This window comes from Pezoporus occidentalis, unplaced genomic scaffold (genome assembly GCF_034315485.1).
Source record: "Pezoporus occidentalis ecotype Australia unplaced genomic scaffold, CSIRO_AGI_Poc_V1 ctg2, whole genome shotgun sequence".
Classification (NCBI taxonomy): Eukaryota; Metazoa; Chordata; class Aves; order Psittaciformes; family Psittacidae; genus Pezoporus; species Pezoporus occidentalis.
Window position 1 is genome coordinate 11,588,930 of NW_026913855.1, and position 9,544 is coordinate 11,598,473.

Sequence of the window (9,544 nt, forward strand, 5' to 3'; positions counted from 1 at the left end):
GACAGGAAAGCATTGGATGAGACAATCAGAAGGAAAATAAAATACAGTTTCACCCACAGTGCTGCAGCGTCTACTATACCCATACTATTGGCATGACTACCAAGGGAGGGACCCGTGGCAGCAGTCTCAATTGCTTTTCTCTCATTATAAAATCCTCATACCTGGATTTTAGAATATTTCCCTTAAGGGTGTTCTCCACTCCAGTGAATAATTAGGTATTTCTAATAATCTCCTAGCAGACCATTTAAATAGAAATGCATACAAATAATTATGTTTAGCTGCGTGTTTATGTATATTTATTTGTTTATACATATTTTAACTTATGGAAGTTGAATATTTATGTGTCTTATATTTATGTAAGATACAGAAACAAATATGCAAATAAACACATATACAGTCATGTTCACTAATTTAAAGGAAAACTATTCAAATGCATGGTTACTCAGTTCCTTTAGGAAACACCACAGCTCAGAGTTGCTGCCCACAGTTAGATCTGAGAGCAGCAACCCCAAAAATCAGGACCTTCCACAGTTATGTCTGTGCTTCTGCATATAAAGGGGTTGATTTACACATCTGATTTCAGGCCTCTCATTTTCAAAACTTTGTGTCCCAAACAAAGTCCCGTGTTTCTAGTTATACCACCCCAAGGGGCACTTCTGTAACAAGGGGCATCATTCAGTCATCTAGAAGGGATGTTATAGCATTACAAGCTGTTGACAGCCCATCTCAAAAATCTCTGCCTTCTGTAATAAAGTTGCCTCCCAATTCCCAGATATGCTCAATGCAATAACATTTCTGAACATCCTGCATAAGGATGATAACAGAGCACCTAACACAAAACTAAAAAAGAAGAGGAAATGAGGTTATATTTCCCATCATGGCATCTGCATTAAGCTCAATAGCTGCTTGTTTCTACTATAATTGTGCCAAAGTAATTTTGAAATTTTCTTTTTTTTTTATGCACCTTGCTCTGAAGCAGAGATAGTTTGGGAAAAACAATGCACAAAACGGCACTTAAATGCACACGGCAACATCTCACCAGTTGCTACTAATGATGTCAGAGGAGGTCAGGTGGGCACAGAAGTATGAATTGTCACTACATTTGTACATTTCTGGGGCAGATAAACAGCACCCAGGAGAACTGAAGTCTTCCTAGGATAGGAATACAGAAAACTAAGAAGAAGGAATGTCTTTTTTACTGCCACCTTCATTCTCCTTGATTTCAAGCCCTTCCTCAGCCCTTGCCTTTTATTCTTCTGTAAAAGAAGAGCACAGTGCTAAGGAAAGTCAGCTTGCAGCAGCATTGGTTCATGGGAAAGCCTGCAGAAGACACCTCCAGGCACTTCTGTAAGTACATTTTTTCTATCCTGGGCTGTCAGTTGTGCTGCTCTATTCTAAGCATAGAGCCATGGAGCAAGATGCTTGGGGTGGATTTGTTGGCAGATCGGTAGGGACTCATGATATTCCTGCCAAATTCATTTTCTCATGTGACCTGAGCTTGACTTGGAACATGGATTTCCTACAGAGACAAGTTTGAGCAGTGCCAGGAATTTGAAGACCAGGTGGTCTGCAAAGCTTCTCCCCAGGCTCTGCGATCCTATTTCCTCACGTCATTCTTTCCAGCCAGCACGGAGCTCAGGCTGGGGTGCTCACAGCAAACCGAGTCCTTAAAACCAATGCGATTGCTCCTTCCCACCAGCACCAATCCTCTGGAAGAGACTGCAGCAGAACTGGGAGGAAACATGAGCACGTTTCTGCTAGGAAGCAGATTCAGACAGGCTTTGACCAAGACTGCAAGTGAAACTTTTCTCTGCCAGAGGAAACTCAAAAAAAAAAAAAAAAAATCCATTTTTTTCATCTCAGTAACATCCAAATTGGGCTTAGCTAGTCCAAACTGTCACATCCTTGCTAACTCAGCCTGTATTTGCCTACCTGGAAGGAAAGCGATCATGCAAAACCAGATACATCTATCTGGCTTTTCTGAAGAGAGCTATTGATAGCCACATCGGTCTCTTGGGACAAGAAGGTCCATACATTAATTTTAGATCTCTGGCAATCTGCATACTAGAAGTACCTTGTGGCTCTGATCCATACTGACTTCTAGTAAGGAAACAGAAGCTAGAATGAGCTGGAAGCTCTCCCAGATGATGCTCTCTGAATATCCATTGAGAAAAAGCAGCCTACCTTAGTATATCACTTGCCCCATCCCTAGGAACATGGACTATTACAGAAAGCAAGTTTGGCTTCCCAAAGAGGCACAATAGCATTGTTACCACTGTAATGTGATATCAGGCCAGGACCTGGACCAGAGATGCTGCTTTTCTCTCTGTTTTGTCTCAGCAGCAACCAGGGGTATTGCACACATTACGTTTGTTTGCTTCTGGACATCTTCATCTTCTCATGCCACTAAAGAAGGATCCCTGCTGTCCCACCCTGGACACAGAGCAGTGGCAGTCTCATCCTAAAATGGCTCCTGTCATTCTCTTTAGAAACATTAGAGAAGTGGTAATGGCCCTCCACACATATAATCCCATATCTATAACTGCTGCCTTGTTGGCAAATTCCCATCACAGATTGCACTCAGCTCTATCCCACCCTCACATCAGATGCAATCCACACCAACCTGTTCCTGCTGGAGTGCCTGGCTGATGCAGCAGGGTGGAGAACAGCTCACTGCACTGGCTACCCTCAGGAAACTGAGCAGAGGACTCTGATTTCAGCAAGTCTGAGCCCCACACACCTTGACTGAAGCCATCCCTCTAGCAGCTCTGTCCCCTGAGGAAAGCATGGATGTAGCAGGTCCTTTCCGCCACCTAGGAAGGAGAAGCCTGTAGCACGCTCTACTCCCTCCTGTCAGGTTTAGATTCAGTTGTAGCAGCCAAGCTCTTCCCTGCACAATTACAAGAACACTCAACACGGAGGAAGCAATACCTTCCATCAAAGCAGTATTCCAAACAACAGCACAAGCCACCAAGACACTGATCCCTCTGTGTTCTCATTGCTGGCATTGTGCTGATGACAAGGGGACACCCTGTGTTTCTACAGTCTAAAAGCAGCAGGATAAACTCAGGAATAGCTTCACTAGGAGCAACTGCAAACTCCTTTAGCAGATATGCTTCTGCTGGAAGAATGTAGCTGAGAGAACGTCAGTAGCAGTTATGAAATTCATTTGCATTAGACAACTTTCTAGCAGTAGGCTGACCAGTCTGCAATTCACTCCTAAAATCCATCAGAAACCAGTTTAGTCCTCCTTCAGATGTAGTTCCTCCACCTCCGTTTTCCCTTGCATCCAAACAAATCCAATCTCACCACCCAGTAGTCAGACAGATGTGAGCAAATATAGGTTAGGGAATGTTCAGGTACCAAAAGGGAGCAAATAGCAAAGATGGTTGATTAAATTCAAAATTCTTGTCTAATTTAAGCCCTACTTTCCTGCATGGAAAGGCCGAGCTGCTTGTTCACAACATCTGTTGCTGGTAAGAGGCCTCTACTTGGAGCTGCTCTCCCTTCTACAGCATTCTCAGTGAACAGACACTTCTTTACGTACCTGCCAGCGTATGATAGTTATAACATTTTTAAAGATTTCATGTCTGGAAGTCAACTGGATCATTTCAGGAGAGAAAGACTATCAGTGCTAGGTGATCCAATAGAACAAGGGCAGCTATTTCTTATGTTTATCCCTGCTTGTGGATTGTTATTCAATCCAAAACCCTGCTAGAGTTGCCAAGTTTCCTAAAACACTACTTACGCGACTACGAAATTTCACATCATTCCACTGTGTACATTTGGCTATAGATACTCAATATCAATTCTTGCCCTGTTGAGTCACCTGTAAATAGAATTTGTCTGTAGGGCCAGAAACTCTGTTCCTTACATCAAACATTAACTTATTAAAGTCCTTTGCTGACTCTGCTCCATTACAAGGTCAGAGGGGGTATTATGAAAAGAGAGCCAACACACCACTGAGCATTTCCCAGGCAGCAAACTAAACTTATTCTACAGAATCACTTCCTCATGGACAGAAAACTCTGTTAGCTAGGATGGAGAAACACCCATTTTCACCAGTTACAAAAGCCAACACCATGCCTCAGTTTAACTGTCCTGGTGTGCTGCTCCTTACTGCCTACCCAACACCAATCTGCATTGATCCAAAGTTGCAAACCCGCACTGCAATGTTGGCAAACAAATTCAGTCCATCCAGTAGGGCGACAGGGTTTTAATAGAGGCCATTGATCCACTGTGATCCTGATTTAAGACCGATTTAAACATATTGCCTGGTCAAAGAGCTGCTCACAAGAGCAGCCATGAAGTAACCCAGGAGAGATTGATTCCTGATATAATGAGACCTGCCAAGTTCATGCTAAGCCAGAGGCTGTTTCCTTAGCTAATTAAAGGTTGCTTAACAAAGCAGTTCCTCCCCATATTGCTCCTGCTGCCATGCACTGAGAGGCCGTTCGCTGAAGGGACAGCACAGCAGCATGAAACACCCTTTCTCATCCCTTTGAAGCTCGAGGTTTCAAAGCTTCTCCCATTCTGAGCTTCATCTGAACAAAAGGAGGCAACCTCCATGCCACCTCAGTGGCTGTTAGCCCAGACGTCAAGTCCCTGCTTTGAATTCCAGCCTCCCAAGAAGTAAAAGTCCCTCAACCTATCCAGGCTACTCTGGAAAGGGAGCTTTCTGCTAACTGCAGACCTTGCTCCTGGGGCTGAGAAAACTCCCCTGCTGGCATGCACATTCCCACCATGTTGTACCAGCACTTCCAAAGAAGCTTTGGACTCTGTGAAGTGGTATTTTCTGAGAAGAACAGTGTTCACTAGAAAATTCCCACCCACCTCAAAACCTGTCTGCCACAATAATAACTCTGCACAGATACTGAGATCAGTTGGTGAAACAGAGGAGGGGAAACGCAGAAGCAGATGAATGCTTTTCTCTTTGAACCAAAGCTCATTTTGTCACTTCCACCCTTACTATGATTTGAGAGACCACATGATTCCAAGGCCAGAAATTCTTTTCAGCCTTAGGCTCACATACATTTCCATCATAAACATGTAATGCAAACCACAAATAAATGTGCACATGTATCATTTCCTCTGCTCTAAGTGGTGCTAAGTCTGCTTTCCTCCTTTCCATTCCCTTATTCAAAGGTGCACACTGCGGATGAGTCGACAAATGCAGCAATGCTTGTCCAAGAATAACATTCCAAACTCTCAGTCACTCACCCTGTACACGGACATATGTCACCTTAGCCACATCACAAGTATGGCTATCCTCTTTAGAGAGCATCAGAACAAACTTGTCCCACATTTTCTTCTTTCCACTCACTCCTCTCTTTTCCTGAAAGCTTTAATTTTAAAAAGAGCAATTAAAATTAGCAAGGTATCTAACATAGTAGTCTGCTACTATTTAAGGTGTCAAAACCTGACCTGTATAAGATCACGTAGGCTCATGCTACATACAAACAGCACCAGTGTTTCACAAGGAGCAGATTCTCCTGAGGAACAACAATTCAACCCTACAGCCACAAAGGGCTTGTGCTGAGACCATGCCTGGGCTCAGGAAAGCTCAGCTTTACAGGACTCGGAGAAAGCATGAAATAGCAAGTCCTGTTTGCACTAAACTTTGTCACTTTGCAGCAGTCTCAGCCCCAGCTCTTGGTTTGGTCCTGGAGTATTTGCAGGAGCCGAGGCTGCATTGGCAGCCAACTGGGTTGGTAGGTCCCAGAAACCTTCCACCCCATGGAAGAGAGAAGCCTCAGGGGCTCATAGCCCCCTGGTCTCTGCTCCTGCTTACACAGTGCATGAGCCCCTCAAGCACGCTGCTGACAGCACAGCACTCCAAAACCCCCAAGCACTATGGAAATCTCATAAAACAAAACTCATCTTCTCTCAGGTGCGCTGGAAAGGGGTGGTGACAACACATAACCTTACATTGCATTTCTAGGCCTTGTTGGTTTTAACTGAAATATTAAATACACTATTAAAAGCACAGTAGGAAAAGTTGACTTTTCTGGAGAGTGAAGTTATCTCCTTTGAAAAGTCTCATCTGTCTGCTAAGAAATTTCCGCTTACTGTCTTTCACTAGCAGGAGACCCTGTTGAGAAATATGAAGCAGGCGGCTTTTGTTCAGAGAGAATTGCAAGAAAAAGGAAGAGAAATCAGGTAAGGTTTTAATGTGAAGCTTTCCCTGTGGAAACATTTCATTGTATGATACAGGTGTACACAAAGACACCAAAGGCAAGAAAAAGTAAGTTTTGGCTTGAAAAAGTGAACTTGAACTTTGATTAGGACTCACCTTAAAATGGACTTGTGCAAAAGAGGGGAAAAAAAAAACCAACCCAAACCTTTAAATAAAAGAAACTTCTAAGAGGAAACCCCATTGCTGAGATGAGGTAAAGCACTATCCAGGTCTATGTTTGAAAAAGTTTTGCACGACACAATTACTTGGAGCATTGGAAAAACAACATACCCTTAACTATTTTGGCAAAAATCATAGTGTAGGTGCAGTTGTATGCATTCAGGCGAGAGGCCCTGCTGGAACACTGAGCCTCGTGACTAGCTAAACCTCTGCAGGGAACCCAGGGAGTAATTAAAACAGTTCAAGAGCAAGGATGCTGTGAGCACAAAACATCTACTTGGGGATGGGGTGGTGGGAGTGTGTTATTTGCCGATACAGTTATTTCAGCAATTTTGTATCAGCCAACCCAAGATGTTACAGATATTGATGTATGATTTATTTCCTTACTAGTTTGCTATCTTTGTATCTTTTACTCTTTCCAATTATATTACAGATATAATAATCTTCTTGATAAGGAACAAGAGGCTTCTCACTCTAATACTGCATAAGCATCCAAACAAGGGGAAGAATGCTCTAGATATACAAAGCCACTGCCCTTCCTTAAGTAAGTAACTTCTTTTTTACATGCATTTTTCAGCTGCTTATCTCCATGGTCAAAGCCTTCAATAAGACAGATAAAGAAACACTCTTGTTGGCCAGCTAAGCAACCTGCCAAAACAGAATTCCCACTGCCAGCACTGATACCACTTCATTTAGATGTGGTTTCTCAGCCCACAGGCTTCGGCTGTTTGAAGGGAAAGCAGTTCTCAGAACAGATGGAGTTGGTAATAAAGCTCTTTCTAGGAGATACAAGGATTACACAGGGAACGAAATGGTGAAACAGTGTCTGGAGTACATGTTGTAAACTTGAACCAGTCAAAGTAAAATTCCCTTCCCACTGAGAACAACATGGTGGGACAAAGCAGAAGAGACAGCATGGCTTTCCAAAACATTAGCTGTCATGGCTGTTTCCCCTCAGAACACTGGCTACCTAAAAACTACTGGAGACACACTTTCCAGCCTCGCACTCACAAAGAAATCTTATGACTTGTCATTTTGAATCAGTATCAGGAGCACTGCCAAAAGAACGGATAAAGTAGCTGTCTCAAAAGAGCAAAAGAGTCTATGTAGCAGACGGGGAAATAGTGCAGGCACTTGCCTGTGTATAGCAGAGCTCCTGAGCTCATCATCTACAAAGTCATATTTGCTTTCCACTAGATCTACCCCAGCCATCCTGCTTCCAGTGAAGAAGGGGAACGTGTATTCCAGAAATCCAGAGCTGCTTCACTTTCCCAGGCTACTTGTGCTTAGACTGAAATTTCTGCAAGGCAAGGCACAGACTACTGGATATCTGCAGAGCAGCTACCACAGAGCTTCTGCAAAGATGAAAACCAGCTTTGAGTCAGCACTTTGAAATCCATGAGCATCAGCAACACTGTTCCAACAGGATGGGTAGGCAAAGGGAAAGTAAAGAACAAGCCCAGGTAAACCTGAGTTTACCAGGTGTCAAGGTAAACCATTCCAGTCCAGATTAAGGCCTCATTTAACCCAGTAACCTGTTCCCAGCAGTGTGGACAAGCAGGCATGCAGAGAAGAGAAAGAGCAGGGCAAGCATGTATGGTATTTCTCCCGCTTATTTTCCCAGCTTCCGATGATCTTCATCTCAGGAGAGGTCCTGAGTCTGATTAGATTTGTTTATTTAGTGATCCCCAGTGGGCGTCTCTTTGAAGCATTTGCCCTATCATTTGATTTACTTTGTTCATTGTTATTGAGCATTAAGCTGATATTTTAAATGAAAGACCTTGGTGATGTCATTCCTAAAAAAAATCTGGAGGTTGTATTCCCACAGTCCTGATCTGAAGTACTTTGCATTTTGCAATAAATTGCTTCATCAAATTTTCACTGTCTTTGTAGATCTTAGCAGGAAGAGACTTTCACTTTATGTGATTACAGTTTAAATGTATTAAAGTAAACTAGACTTGTCTCTCCTTATAATTGCCTTTGCAATTGTGCTTGTTTTCATCAACTATCATAGAATCATGGGTACAACCAAAGTCCAGTCAAATCAGATAGATCTGTAACCCAAATCTCTTTACCTGACTTGTACATGTTCCATGCCTAAGGACAGTTGCCTGCATTCTCACCCAGGCCCTGGACATATAATTTACTATTACGATAGTATCCAAACCACAAAGCAGGCCTGAGCCTCATTATTCTAAGCAAGGTCTCCTGAACTGCATTGAATTGGCTTTTAAATTTAATACATCATGGCTGAGACCTTGGCCCCTTCTTTACTCTAAGGGATTACCTTCATTCAGGCCAGTATTTTGCCTGAGGAACAGCTCTACTGTTTAGCATTATTTTGTAATTGTCTTGTTGGGTGCTTTCTTGCTTGCTAAAGTATTTAAAGGCTTTCCCCTCCAGTTTTACTCAGTGGCAGAGGAAGTGATACTCACACCCTTCAGGTCAAGAACGGCTGAGATGGCCAAAATGATCTTTTATCCAAATCTGTCATTGGCTCTGTTGGAGCCAATTTCTCCTTGCCTCCAACTCAGAAAAAAACTATTGCAGATATTTGCTCTAGGGCTGAATTTAGCTTAAAGCTTTTTTCCAGTTGGTGCTATGTCCAGAAAAGACCTTTTTGGCAACTGCAGTTTGAAATCCTGTTCCAACCCAGGGTCTTAAACTGAACAGAAGAAGTTTACTGGAGGTGAAGCAACCTTTCTTCCTTTCCTTACTGATCATCCCCTGATGTCTGCAATAGCCACTCACTGCTGCATAAAGCACAGCTTTGAAAAAGCTAGTGCAAATAAACACACAGTGTCAATAGTGGGCAGTTAAATAACCAGGAAGACCAAAGGGAAAAAATTAAGTCTAGGTTTACCTGATTGTGCTGTTAAACAGAAATAATTGAACAAGATGAAAGTAAATGTGTTATTTAGCATAGTCAAGCAGAAAGGATTCATTCCTGAAAGTTTCAAGAGTTGCTTTTTTTGGTGTCAGCTTTATCAGGCACACCTCCATTCTCTCTAGCAGACACACTTGTTACTGAGAAGAGCATAGAAACCAAAGAGTCCATCTTGCAAAATTTGGTCTGACTTTGTGTGATTAAGATGGGGTGATTTGGATTGCTGTGTTTTGCAGCCAGAAGGGCAAATTAAGCCTGTCTGAAGCTTTGACCCAGATGCTTTGACTTCAAGAGAAGAAACT

The 9,544-nt window shown here is 42.8% G+C and overlaps 1 long non-coding RNA gene across 1 annotated transcript in view; it reads right to left on the minus strand.

Moving 5' to 3' along the window:
- Positions 1 to 9,544, minus strand: part of LOC134163204 (uncharacterized) — an 84,965-nt gene that overhangs the window by 65,049 nt on the left and 10,372 nt on the right. The gene's annotated exons all lie outside the window — the stretch shown is intronic.